The sequence below is a fragment of the Nicotiana tabacum genome, chromosome 22 (genome assembly GCF_000715075.1).
Source record: "Nicotiana tabacum cultivar K326 chromosome 22, ASM71507v2, whole genome shotgun sequence".
NCBI lineage: Eukaryota > Viridiplantae > Streptophyta > Magnoliopsida > Solanales > Solanaceae > Nicotiana > Nicotiana tabacum.
This window is the reverse complement of record NC_134101.1, coordinates 141,084,675-141,099,381: the sequence shown is the minus strand read 5'-3', so window position 1 is coordinate 141,099,381 and position 14,707 is coordinate 141,084,675. Positions and strand designations below refer to the sequence as shown.

Genomic DNA, 14,707 nt, shown 5'->3' with positions numbered 1-14,707 from the left:
TCCACATTTTTATCTTGCAATAACTAGTATTACATTCGTGTACCTGGTATTGGAAAACAAGAGAAGATGAAGCTGAGAAGCAGCAACAGTAGTAACAATGTAGCACAACAACGACAGTCCAGCAACACAGGAATAGACCAGTAACAGTAGGAATAGTAGAAAACCCAGGAGACTATAAACGACTCCAAGTATAGAGAAGAAGTAAAAGGCAGGAAGGTTCTGACTATTTCAGATCTTAAGCGAGGCAATGAAACAGTAACTATTCTTTTTCAACTTCAAAACTCTCCAAAATGAATTCTGCCCTTGTATATTCAGTGTATCCAGAATGTATATCGGGTGTATACTTCTCACTCCGTCCCCTCTTTTTTCTTCTCTCTATCTAGTTTTTCCTCTTTTTTTTCCACCCCTTCTTCCTAAATTTTCTCTTCTATTTATAGAAAAATTTTCGAAATTTTCAGATTTGTTTTTTTATTATTTTATTATTTTTTTTAATTAAAAGAAATCCCACTTTCAAATTGCTTTTATTTTTTTAGAAAAAGAAATCCCACCTTTATTTACTTTTATTTTTAAAATTCCAACTTTAATTACTTTATCTTATTTAAAATCCCACTTTTTATTTTTTTAAAAGAGAATCTCACTTTATTTAACTTTTCTTTAAAAAACAAACCACTATCTTTTCTTTTTCTTTTAAAAATGCTACTTTCAATTACTTTAAATTTTTTAAATTTTCAGATACCTTTATATTTATTTTTTAATTCCAACCTTATTTTACTTTTAAATTTTTTAAAACTTTCTACATTCTTTTACTTTTTTTATTTTTTTATTTTTTATTTTTTTAAAATCATTTCCGAAATCAATATATATATATATATATTTTAAAATAAAAATAATAAATAAAATAAAATATTTTCAGATTTTTTTTTATATATGAAAAAAACAAAAAATAAAACTATTAATAGTGATAATTCACTTTTTATTTTTTATTTTTTCGGTTTTGTTTTGTGTTGGACAAAAATGAAGAAGGGGTGTTGGGTTAATGGAGCGGACCGGATCGACCCGGTTTGAAACGGACCGGGTCATGGGGAAAGTTGGGCAATTATTTGGGCTGTGGTTTGAAATTGAAGAAGTGGCCCAATCCGATTTTTCTTTGTATTTTTGTTCTCTTTTCTTCTTTTATTTTTCTAAAACTAAATTATAAAAGTACTTAAATTATTATTAAGAACTAAATTAAGTTATAAAAGCGCAAATCAACTTCCAATAACAATTAACGCACAATTAAGTAATAATTAAGCATAAAATTGTTCATTTGGACATTAAATGCTAAAAATGCAAAAGATGCCTATTTTTGTATTTTTTATTAATTTAACAAATAAACATGCATAGACAAACATACAAATAGTTACACAAAATATCACAAAAATTGCACACCAAGAAAAATTATTTTATTTTTGAATTTTTTGGGAGTAATTCTCATATAGGGCAAAAATCACGTGCTTACAGACATGACAAATGGAAAGGCAGATATGATGAGTCAAGTGAAGGAGCCTAGTGAAGACAATGCAGCTTCTTCCTCAAGGGAACCAGGTACCATAATTACAACCACTGAAGCAAAAAAATAGTGGTTGATGCAGTGCAAGATACTTCACAAGTAGCTGAGAGAATAACACAAGAAAATCAGCTAGATCTACCCAACGGACTACCAGAAAATATGCCTATTGCAATGACATTTGTAGCAACAGTTACATAACCATTGCAATAGACCATCTATTGGAACGGTTTCACCCGTTGCATAAGCCTGTCGAACCTATTGGAACATCTCTAAAAATAAACCGTTATAATAGTACAATAACCATTGCTATAGATTTATCTATCGCAAACAGTTGTCATAACCATTGCAATAGCTTTATGTATGGTAACGGTTAGTCAAAATTTTTGGCTTTTGCAACAGTTTTACTTTCCCCCCATAATTTCCCTCTTCTAATTTCACTAAACTCAATTTTACTAGCACCTAGCCTTTTATTTAATTCCTAAAACTTGTCCTGTTAACCTTAGAACATATCAAAATATCCATATACCTTCTCGTAGCTTTGACCCCTTGAAACCCTGACCCCTCCGACGAGTCACTCATGCAAGGCACTCTGTCAAGGCTATAGCACATCTCTTCAATCTCACAGAGTCTAGGGAAAGTAATATTGTGGTAGCGACGAAGAGTCAAAGTCTGGTTCTTTCAGGTTGTCCTTCTTGAAGGGCGTGCTTTATGGTGCAAGAGTCCCTTTCCTCTGAGATCCATGTATCTGCTACCAGATGAAGTGAGACCATCAAAGTTCTCTGTGCTTGCGTAAGTTACAAATCTTGTTTTATTAAGATTTTATTTTGTGATTTATCTCTAAATGAGTGAATAAATTATTTGGTTAATATCCAATTAGGTGCCCCTAACTGTGTTGGTAGAAAAAAGAACTTGAATTTCCCAAGTGTGTCATCTGATTCTGCTTATGGTATTTGTGAGATTGTATGCTTGATTGATTTTTCACTCTTGAGCTCTTGGATTTCATTGTACTATGTCTGCTTTGTTATTACATATTACCCTTGTGCTATTTCAAGAGAAGTTTTGAAGTAAATGGGTATAACTGTAGATTTAATTATTGGCACTACCTAGAAGTGAAATGTTCGTAGTATATTAAATTGAAGTTTCAAAAAATTTGGGGGAAAATCTGCTCCATATTTGTTGAAGCAGTATTATAATTTTTAGTCTAACAAGTGTTTGAAATTAGTTCTCAATGAATTCCTTTGAGTGCCGTATACAAATAATGCTGCAATTGAATAAAGGTAGAGTGCATATCAGCATGATAATTTGTATTTTAAGCTTATTGTATTGATCATTCTATCTAATCATTCATGAGACCAAAACTCAAAAACGAGATTTCAGTAAATGGGAGATTCCACCCACTTATAGTTCGCAAAAAATAGCACCAATAAATTACTTTCTTTTTTCACTACTATGCATTAATCTGTACAAATATATTGTATTTATGGCATGCCAAATCTTATATTACCAGTATGGTTAATGAAGAGGATACGGTAGAAGAAGAAATTGATGAAAAAGATATTGAAATGACTAATGAATACTACGAAGATAGATCTTCAGATGCAGACATAGGTGGTGGTTAAGGCTAGTATTCCCCGAGAGGCAATTTATTTCCGAAAATAATAAAGAGAGGAAAAGCTCTTGAGGTATCATGACTTTTTTTTACTCTCTTTCTTGAGTTGTTATATTGGTGTTGATTGGACTACATGAATGTATGGAAATAACCATCTGAAATGCAAGGTTATTTCCATAAATTAAGTGAAATACTTGCAAAATGGTAGATCTCATGTCAAAATGGAGTTTTTACTTTAAGATATCTCTATGGCATATAATATATCAATAATAAAAATTGGGAATTCTTTTAGATTCACTGTATAATCATTGTCACTAGGAACTTAGGAAGGTAGTTTTACTTCTACTTATAATGTTTATCTACGGGTTGCATTTATATTAAAGTTCATACAATTTGAATTCCTATATCAACCTATAAAGCAAGAAAAAAGAAGTCAAATACAATATGATTAGTCATGGACATATTGACACGGTAAACTTTGAGAAATGATACAACAGAGGAATGTCACATATCGTAGCATAGAAAATCATAAATATATCATACAAAGAAATGTTGAAACAGAAATGTGGAACATATCATATAAAGAAATGTGATGATAGCGAAATAGTCGAGGCACGCACAAAGCCTAGATACCACTACTAGGAAAAAAGAAAAAAAATATTGAGACAGAAAAGATAGGATAATCTCATGCATAAAAATTAATAGGAAGTATCTTTTTTTGGGTAGTAATAAATTTTTTGATCTATTCAAATAAAACAATTATCTTCTCCATCCACCAAAGCAATCACGTTCAGTTCCTGCAACAATGCTTCCAATGCATCAATCTCCCAATGCCTCTTAAACATTAGCTATCAAATACTTTCATTGTTAAGCTTTCAACTGACTTGCCTGTAAATCTTCGTGACATTAATTAAGGCAAAGGTTTTATGAAATTGGATCTACTTTACTAAAGAGCTTTTTTCGAGACATGTTTCAAGTGACAATAAGTTGTTTGTTTGATTGTGCCAATAACTGTGTCATTGGACTTGTTTTTCTTTTTCCAGATACATTTTTAATGTGTGAATGAAAGTTGTGCGGTTTAGTTAATTATATAGAAGTCCTTTATATATGGTAATCACTTATCCTCTTGTAAATTGAAGCGATGTCGTTTCTATTCTTGTTGTTCCTATGGTACCAAAGTAATAAATAATGGTCCTTGAAGTGCCTGCAAAACTGATTATTGTCCCAACTGAAGGTTGAGTTCCCATGGTAGAACTATAATGAGCCTTTTGATACTGTATCATTGCTTATGTTTAATTTTACAGTGATAACATGGCCAACTCAATTTACATGCAGCTTTTAATTTGAAGGGGGCTAATTAGTTTTAAACTTTTTTTTCTTTTGTAGGAATGTCCAAGCTTCAGCCCAAAACTTGCATATAATCCTTATAATGAGCCCAACATTGAAGTTTTCAGGTTCTAAAAGTATATTTGTCTATTTTGATGAAACTATTATTTTTTGTCAGGTTAATATTTTTTTTAAATGTTGTCTTATTCCAGCACTTAGTTCATCTCTGGGACTGCTTTGAATTTGCAGTTGCGAAGTTTTATTGACTTCCTTGATCTGAATTGCATTGTTAACCATTACAACACCATTTTGATTGCAATCAATAATCTTTCTTTAACTGGCCATATGTAGGGGCTTTAGTTCATCTCTAGGTTGGAAAATTTGATTTAAGTTATTTTTCGTTATAAGAGCTGGCATATTTAGGGATGGATTTGCAATCAGTGATCTCTCTTCTAACTGGCCATATGTAGATCCTTTACTTCATCTCTGGGACAACTTCGAATTTGCGAAGCTTTATTGACTTCTTTGAGCTGGATTGCACTTGAAGTTTCAAGGTACTACTTAGATTGTATACTCGATGTTAAATTCTTTTAAAAAATTTACTAAATCATTTATTTTTATCTTTTATAAGTGGATCGAATGAGCAAAGAGTGGATGAAAGAGGTAAAAATATTGCTTAGAATTATGGGGTTATTCTAAAAATATTAGTGTATTAAGATATTTTAGGAATCTTTTATTTTGGATTTTTATTACTTTGAGAGCTTATGTATGCTTTTGAATTGTTAGACAATAGTATAAAGTTTATTTTTATGGAAAGTCTAAATAAATTGTTGCAATATCTTCAACAAATTGTTTGCAAGCCTTCATGAACTGTTGCGGTGACTGCTAATAACTGTTGCAATAGCTTCTAATAACTGTTGCAGTAGCTCCTAATAACTGTTGCGATAGCCTCTAATAACCATCAAGTGAAATACTAATAACCGACGCAATATATCATCTAAACCGTTGATAAAGCAGAAAATACCATTCCCTAAAATAATATTGAGATGATTTCGAACCATCCCATTTGACTAAGTAACCATTACAATAGATAGACCTATTGCAAGGGTTCCAAAATCATTACCATATATGGACCTATTGCAACAACTATGCAACCGTTGCACAAAACCGTTGCGATAGAGCTATTGCCACGCGGCCGGATGTGACGGTCACTAAACCATTGCAATAGGTCTATGGTAACGGTTTTCGTATCTATTGTAACGGTTTTGCCGTTGTTGCCATAGATCAATTTTCTAGTCCTCTCCAAGTGAGCCTCAAATACCCAACTGGAAACACAAAAGCTCTCATCCTCTTGACAACATAATTACCCCTCTAGACTCTGGAGTGCAAACCAGATCAAAAGCCATAAATTCACTTGCCTTCTCAGCTTTTCTTTCCCAAATAGAACCCAAAAACATCAAGGAAGCCTTAAAGGATGCAGACTGGATTACAGCCATGCAAGATGAGTTGCATAAGTTTGAAAGGAACAATGTATGGCACCTAGTTCCTAGACCCTCAGATCGAATCATCATAGAAACCAGGTGGGTATTCAGGAATAAACTTGGAAACACTACAAAGAATAAGGCTAGGCTAGTGGTTCAAGGTTACAATCAGGAGGAAGAAATTGATTATGATGAGACGTTTGCTCTGGTTGCTCGCATGGAAGCTATCAGAATCCTAATCGCTTTTTCATCTCATATGGAATTCACTCTATTCCAAATGGATGTCAAAAGTGCATTTCTGAATAGACTACTTAAGGCAAAAGTCTATGTAAAGTAACCTCCAGGGTTTGAATGTCATGAACACCCTGAATATGTGTTTAAACTGGACAAGGCATTGTATGGGTTGAAGTAGTCTCCTCGAACTTGGTATGAAAGACTATCAAAGTTCCTCTTAGAAAATGGTTTTACAAGAGGGGAAATTGACAACACCTTGTTCCTGAAGAAACAGGGAGGAACCTGCTCATTGTTCAGGTATATGTTGATGATATTATTTTTGGGGCAACAACTGATTCACCGTGTGAGGAATTTGTAAAACTCATGGGAAGTGAGTTTGAAATGAGCATCATGGGGAGCTGAATTTCTTCTTGGGTCTTCAAGTGAAGCAGTCCACAAAAGGTACATTCATTTGTTAGCAAAAATACTGCAAAGAGCTCTTGAAGAGGTTTGGTATGGAAATATCAAAAGTGATAGACACTCCCATTGCAACGGCTACTCGACCGGACATGGATGAGTCTGGATCTCTTGTGAATCAAACTATGTATAGAGGAATTATTGGGTCTCTTCCCTACCTCACTGCCAGCAGACCTGATATTGTCTTCAGTGTGAGGATATGTGCAAGGTTTTAGTCAAATCCTAAAGAATCTCATCTGAAGGCTGCCAAAAGAATTCTGAGATATCTTAAAGGAACACAGGACTTGGTCATGTACTACTCCTCAAGTGACAGTTTTAATCTTATTGGGTATGATGATGCTAACTATGCATGTTATCTTGCGGACAAAAAAAATACTTCTGGAATGGCTCACTTTCTAGGATCATGTCTCATCTCATGGGGAACAAGGAAGTAAAACTCAGTGGCTCTTTCAACAACTGAAGCAGAATATGTAGCTGCAACTTTTTGATGTGCTCAGCTCCTATGGATCAAACAACAGTTGGAAGATTTTGGTGTATACACTAACTGTGTGCCTCTTCTATGTGATAACACCAGTGCACTCAACATGGCCAAAGATCCAGTTCAACACAAAAGAACCAAGCACATTGATGTGAGACATCATTTTCTGAGGGATAATGTGGACAAAAGGCTTATCTGTATGAAGTTATGCAGTACAAAAGACTAAATTGCAAATATCTTCACCAAAGCATTGAGTAGGGAGCATTTTGAAAGAGATAGAGTGAAGCTGGGGCTATTGAAGCCTAATTGAGAACCTGATTCCCATTAGTGGCTATGAAAGTCACCTTCATGTAATATTAGCTAAAGTGTTTTCTAGCCAAGTCTAACTCACTTCAATACCATTGCAGGTAGACACGCATGATGATTATAGAAGCTATAGATGCATTGCATGAGTGGTAAAAGAGGATTGAAATTTTCAAAGACAGGTCAAGAACCTGGTTCTTGTACCAAAAGGTTAGTAGTCCTGTGCATTCTTTAATACACATCTTAAAAAAGGTGCAAATATCAACTGCCATGTCATCTACCTTTTTAGACTCTGCTGTCACGTCTTTTCATTTCAAATCCTTTCATCTCCCTCTAAAACGTTGCCACTTCCCAAGCACTACCGTCGTTTCTGAACCGATTCCTATCTCTCTCCCTCATAATTATCTTCTCTCATTAAAACCCTCTCTTCTCTTCACCGGTCATATTCCCTCATAAGACCTTCTCCCAAAAAATTCTCAACTCTATCTCTTCAATGGCTGACAATTACTCCAAATCCTTTATTCACTCGACACTAACCCAGAGAAAACCCTTGAGTCCTCCGTCCCTGATAAATCCTCTGTCACCATTCCAGTCTTAACCACTGAAACCACCTCCAACCCAGATTTTCCTTCACTTTCCAGTTCTAATGCAACTATCTCAGACCTCCCTCTCCCTCTAAATGATGATGACTCAAAAGCCCTAAAAATCGATGATCCTTCATCTCTATCTTCTGAGATTCTCACCGACCAAGACAAAAGTGGATAATAGGGTAAAGGTCTAAAAGCTGTAGAACTTTCAGGGGCTAGGGTTGATCAACCTTCCACCATTGTTGCTTCAGATTCTGTGGTGTCCATGGAGTCTCTAGATGAGGAAACTGTCGCAACCATTTTTGTTGTCTCTACAGATGGAATAGTGCATGAGGTAGTTTCTGGTGTACCCAAGTCTCAGAGGAATGAGACACAGAAGTTAGTGGAAGAAGGAGCCATAGTGCTGTTGGAAGCTCTGCACCAGCAGAAACTACTGGGACTCCTATGGAGGACCCGATTCCTCTCCAGAGGAAACAAGTCAAGGATCTCCCTCCCAGGTCAGTTCTGCTCCTGCATCTTCTCCATACTTTGTTGTTCAGCCCTTGGAAATTCTGGTTCTTGAGATGAGGTCTAGTGATGAGAAAGATCAAGACAACATTGCTCTAGATGCATTTATTGTCAAGCAAAGGCCATTAGTCACTGCTGAGCCCTCTACCAAGCGACCTATTACTAGGTTAAAAGCAAACGAGGCTTATGTGTCTTCCCTCCAATAGAGCAAAAGGAGCAATAAGAAGAAAAAGAAGAGGTTGGTGAAAAATGGATAGATAGTTTGTGATAAGAGTGTTCCTGTGGTGGAAGTGGATGAGGAAGCAACAGAGGAACCTAGTTTCTTGGTGAGAAGGTCCTAGAAGAAGAAGCAATCTGTTTCAGTGGAAAATGTTACAACCCCCAGTTCAAAGTTGAAAAATGTTGTGAGTGAACCATCAGTTTCTGATGAGGATGTTTTGGTCAAGTCTAAGGGAAAAGCAAAATCAAGTGTTGTGAAGTCTGGCAAGAGAAAGTTGGAACCTATTAAGGAACCTGTTTCTGCGAAAAAGGTGAGAAGTGAAACAAGTTCTGCTACAGAACGATTGAGGCACCAAAAGGTCTTGTTGGGTCGCACTTTTGACCCAGCAATTTCTGATATGGCTGGCATGAGACAAGTAATTGCAATGGTTGAGTTTCAACGGTGGGGGCATTTATTCCAAATGGATGCACCCAAGGTGTATGAGGATGAAGTTCAAAGCTTCTATGCCGACCTTTTTCCTGTTGATACTGACAACATTTGTACCTTGGTTAATAGGGTGGATATCGTGTTTGATGTGGGTCTGCTTGGGGACATTCTAAAAGTCCCTACGGTTGGTGTGTCTACAGTGAAAGATGTGTGTCGGTCAAACTTCCGAAATGCTATCGTGAAGGATAATGCAAACCAGAAAGGGGACCAGGTTCACAAGAAAGCCTTGCTCCCTATTTATCAGATGCTCTTCGAGCTGGTGAACAAGGTTCTTTTACCCCGTGTTGAGAGGAGGTCCATGACTTCCAGGTCTGACTTGTATCTAATGGAGCAACTGGATGGATTTACACCTACGAGATTGCTTGCCATCATGATTGAACATATGCAGAAGTAGCAACTTTCAAGGATGGCAATCATGGTCTTCCGTATGGGTTTCTTCTTACGCACGTGTTTAAGTTCTTCAAAGTGCCACTGGGACATGGCAAAGTAGGGACCAAGAAGCAAATCTTCTCTCAAACAACTTTAGAAGAATGTGAGTGCATCGAGAAGAATGGGGGAGTTAGGCAGTACATCGACAATCTCTCAGCTCATCAATGCTCAAAACAGTGTAACTGAGGAGATTCGAAGGTTGAAGGCGAGGAACGCTATCTTTGAAGGTCAGCAGGCTCAAGGGGCCCCAGGATCAAATAAGGAGATAGCTCATTTGACAAAAGAAAATGCTGATCTCAGGGCACAAGTGGAGAACCTGAAAGAGAAACTGCTCACCGAGCAAACGTCAACGAATGCCCGAATAGATCTTGTTCTCCAAACTTTTACTGCAGCTTCCAAGCCCTCTACTCCTAGTGCCTCTTAAGCAACCCCTTTTAGTGACCGGTTTCTATATTTTCTGTTCCTGTTCTAATGACTTGGCAGTTATTTTTTGTTTGTTTGTTTTGATGTGGATGGGATGTATCTGTATTGCTCCCGATGTCCGCAGTCCAATCTTTGCCTTTGTTGTATAGCAAAGGCATATGTTTTATATATAAAAATTATCCTCTTTTACTATCTAACTACTTATGTTCTCTGTTTCTCTTTTCTATTATGTTGTGTGCACATATATGGCATGAGTTAGCTAAGCTAGACTTCTTTATGTTGTTTGCCTGCTTGTGTATTTTTAATGATGTCAAAAGGGGGAAGTATAATTGAAACAGGGATCTGATTAAGGGAGAAGCATAAAGTCAGGGGGAACTTGTGAAGTTTCTGTTGCTTCATCTGGTTATTTTTGTTTTAAAAATGTGTTATCAATATCTAAGTTTGTCATCATCATAAAGGGGGAAATTGATGAGTTTTCAATGTCTTAGTCTTATGTTTTGATGATCTAACAAACTTACTGTTAAGAACCAGATAGGGAACCTAACACACTTGGTATACATTGCTAATCAACAGACTCCAGCTAATGAGAACTGCTGCAACCTTAGAAGATAGAGAACCAACACAAGGACCTGATCCTTTATGTTTCCTTGACAGCAGTACGCAAGTCAATTGTGTACAGCTGGAAAGTGACTGCCACAGAAATAATGCATACGGTGTAGCACGGTTCTGCAGTCACTTGTCCTTTGACCAACCAAGTGTTTACATCATTCAAGTGGTGTCATTCAAGGTGTATCAACAAGAGTATTACAACAAAACATTACTTGAACACTTGAAAATTCACTTCAAACATTCAAGCCTTATGAGACAGCGAATTCAATTCTCAAGTGCCTCAAGAACAAAGTTTAACGTTACTACGTACCAGTTCCTAAATCTAGTATTTTGTTGTCCTTAGTTGAGTTGTAACATTGTAATTGTTTTTCACTGTAATTCCTAAATTGCTTAGCTGGAAGCGTTGCTTAGTAACCTCTTTGTAAAACCATAAACCCCTTTATGTTTGTATCGTGGCTAGAGTTAGTCATGAGTTGAAGTCTTTGTAATAGGTGTATTGCGAAATGGCTTGTAATAGGTATATTACGAGTTAGTGAGGGATTAACAGTTTAATTCCTAGATTGCATAGGTTGTAATCTAAAAGATGTTCATAGTGAAGTTGAAATCTTAGCAGTGTAGGTCGTGGTTTTTTATCCCCTTGAGCAAGGATTTTTTCCCGTAAAACTTACTGTCTTATTTACTTACTGTTTTATTAGTGTTCTCAGTAGAAATTTATAGAGGACCTGGTACTCTATAGTTTGGTGGACTTATATAAACTATCAATATTCATGAGGTTGGGAAATTGGGGTTATCTGATGGTTTTAGTGCTCTAAGAATGTTGTACCATTTTGCTTTATGAGTGTACGTATCTACAACAGGAAAGAAAAACTGTACTATATTTGAACGTGTGCTTTTGTTCTACCGAATTTTTCTACATGTGGGTCCCATTTACTTTTCACATTTGAGACCTCTCTAGTAGTCTGGATTTCTTTGCATTTGTTTGAATTCTCCATAAACTCATTGGGCCCATTACAACTTTAACGGAAAAAGGCTAGATGTGTCCCTCTACTATCGATAATTAGTTATTAGTACCTTCCGCTATACTATTCGAAGGTTTTTTTCCTGCCGTTACACATTTAAATATATCTATCCCTCCATTTAACGGTCAACTCGGACCAACTTTAAAATGCCACGTGGAGGCCATCTATTTATCCGAGTCAATAGCAACCCATAATATTTAAAAACAACCTATATATCCGGTCCAGAAACTTACCATGTCCCTACAAAAAAATCAATAGTTAGAAAAATAATGAGATGTTTTTGGAGACACCATTACCATCCGAGCTCCATCATCGCTGCCAAAAAAGAGCCATCGGAATATCATCTGAAGAAAGGACATTCACCAGAAAAACAGAGGCGGTAATGATCCCCTCACAAAATTCTCCTATCTTCACGTCCATTCACCCAACAATTCTCTATTGCCACCATAAATGTATTCCCCTATTTCTGACAAAAAAATACCACTAAAATCACTAATGATACACCCAAAATATTCACCGATTCAAAAATGAGACATGAATTATTTCATCTGACCATCTTCAAAATCATCCCAATTTTTTGATTAATAGATTACCCGAAGAAAAGAAATGGGGATATATTATCCAGCAAATGTTTGGATATATCAAATCAAATTGATCTAAGCTGCGTAATTTTAAATCTCCAACACCCATCTTCAGTGATGTATGTAAAATTTTGGAATTAATTTTTTGTATGATTGTGTGGGTTTCCCAGCTATTAATTAGATCTATTGGTGCTTTAAGAGTTGACAAAAAAATTAAAATAATGTGAGAAAGTAAGAATAAAGGAGGAAAGAAAAGAAAAAAGGGAATAGAGAGGAGGGAAATTAGGGGACGAAGAATACTAGAAGGTGAGAAAGGGGGAGGGACAGGAGAGACGAGCGATTTTTGGGGTATTGTTCGATTTTAGGGGCTGGATCGGGTGGAATGAGGGGTGAACGAGTAAGGGATCCAAATAGGTAGATGTTTAGGTTGTTTAAGATTGTGTCTCTAAAAGGGTCCGTTAGTGATAGTGAAGGAAAGTATTACGGAGGGTACTAATAACTAATTATCGATAATAGAGGGACACAAATGACCCTTTTACGCAACTTTAATATTCTATACTCGATGCATGGTGTCTTTTTAAAGTGAACAAATCATTAATTTGAAAAAATTTAACAAATTATTTGGCAAATCTTTTACAATGATGTTTAGTAATTTCAATTCTAAAGAGTCTTTATATGGTGATAGTAGCAAATGCTTGGTAAATAAAATTTTAAAAAAAGAAATTAGAATATTAGATACATTTACCCGCCTATAAGAAATATTACGTTAGATTATTTTTGTGCAAGCTTTCATTTATCTAGAACTACATATTGATAAATTAAAATGGTCACTTGGTGAAAATAAGAAAAAACTTAAGCTTTCTTGAACCGAAATATATTTCTTTCTGAGAGAAGTTGAGGAGGAGTGTATAATTAGGATTACAACATCAGCAACATATCAGCATAATCCCATAAAGTGAAGTCTGAAAAAGGTAAACTGTATGCGGACCTTACATCTATTATTGTGGGGTAGAGGATATTTCAAGACAATTTTAGAATTCAAGCTAGAGTGAAAAATTAAATCGAAATGATTTAAAGTTAAATTTCAAATAAGAAATTTTAAAAACTCTTAAGTACCATTAGAAAAACTTACATGCACTATATTGGAAGTAAAAATAGCACGATATAGTCAGTTTTCGGACTAGTCATTCAAAAATAGTTAGCGTTTACGAAGTCAATGAAAAATAACCACTATTTTGTTACAACAGAGACCGATCCAACATAATATACTGGAGTTCGGTGCACCTGTATATGAACTCCAGCATATTATGTTGGACTGGTATACTTTGCTGACTCCAGTATAATATACTGGAGACTAGAGCACCGGTACTCCAAACTCCAGTATATTATACTAGACAATTATACTTGCTGGAACTCTAGTATATTATGCTGGAGTTCTAGTGTACTTATGCTGGAACTCCATCATATTATGCTGGAGTTCCAGTACTTATCCTGGAACTCCAGTATAATATGCTGGAGTTCAAGCATACTTATGCTGGAACTCCAGTATAATATACTGGCGTATTTTCCGGGTTTTGAACAGTGTTTTCGCTCAGATTTATCTTTACATGAAAAGTGACTAAATTTCGATTACTTTTGAAATTGAGCTATTTTTGAACGACCAGTTGTAAATCTGACTATTATCGGGCCCGCCCTTTTTATATCAAACTGTCTAATCAACTTATATTTACGACAACACATTATAAATATCTCATTTTATAATGTGCAAAAGATTTTTTTCCATTAGAAGAATCAATTACCAAATTAAAAGTTGAACATCCAACGTTTCACTTGCTAAATTCTCTCAAATAAAAATTAGAAAACAAGAAAAAAAAATTGACAGGTCAAACAAGATTAACATCTTAAGACTCAGTTGGACTTCAAGAACTTATAGGAATATATATTTTAAAAAACAATAGAAGTCCAAAATAAGAAAATAATTATTTCTTTTGATTTCAAATACTCTTGCAAGTTTTAACATTTGGAATTGGGCCTGGACTCAGCATGGGCTAAAGTAGTAAAAATTGCACGGGGCGCCCTATTTGGTCGCCCCCATTTAACCTATATTCATTTTTTTTATAAACTTTTAACTTGTACCCACTTTTTAAACAACTTCAGACTCCTTTTTCCTCCTCATTCTCCTAGTAATCTCCATATCTCTCCGGAACTTAACATTGATGTAACAATATCCCTCCTTTTGCGGCTTCACTCAATTCTTCAGAAGCCATCTTACTATATATATAGAAGACAGTATGAGTATATTGATTCTTCTTATTCGATTTTCTTAAATGTGTCACTTACCTTTTCGATCTTCCAACATATCTTTGGTTTGTGATCCAGAGGATTTCTTGCAAAAATTGAAGGAAAGGCT

General features: G+C 35.5%; 1 long non-coding RNA gene across 2 annotated transcripts; it reads left to right on the top strand.

Annotated features, from left to right (window-relative positions):
• Positions 1 to 1,872: 1,872 nt before the first annotated feature.
• Positions 1,873 to 11,360, top strand: LOC107825218 (uncharacterized). 2 transcript variants are annotated; one of them, XR_001657008.2, is made up of 4 exons: positions 1,877 to 2,338; positions 4,545 to 4,612; positions 4,955 to 5,038; positions 10,662 to 11,360. It is a non-coding gene; the product is annotated as an uncharacterized LOC107825218 (long non-coding RNA). The 2 variants fall into 2 exon arrangements; XR_001657007.2 differs by having other exon boundaries at positions 1,873 to 2,338; positions 4,545 to 5,038.
• Positions 11,361 to 14,707: the final 3,347 nt, after the last annotated feature.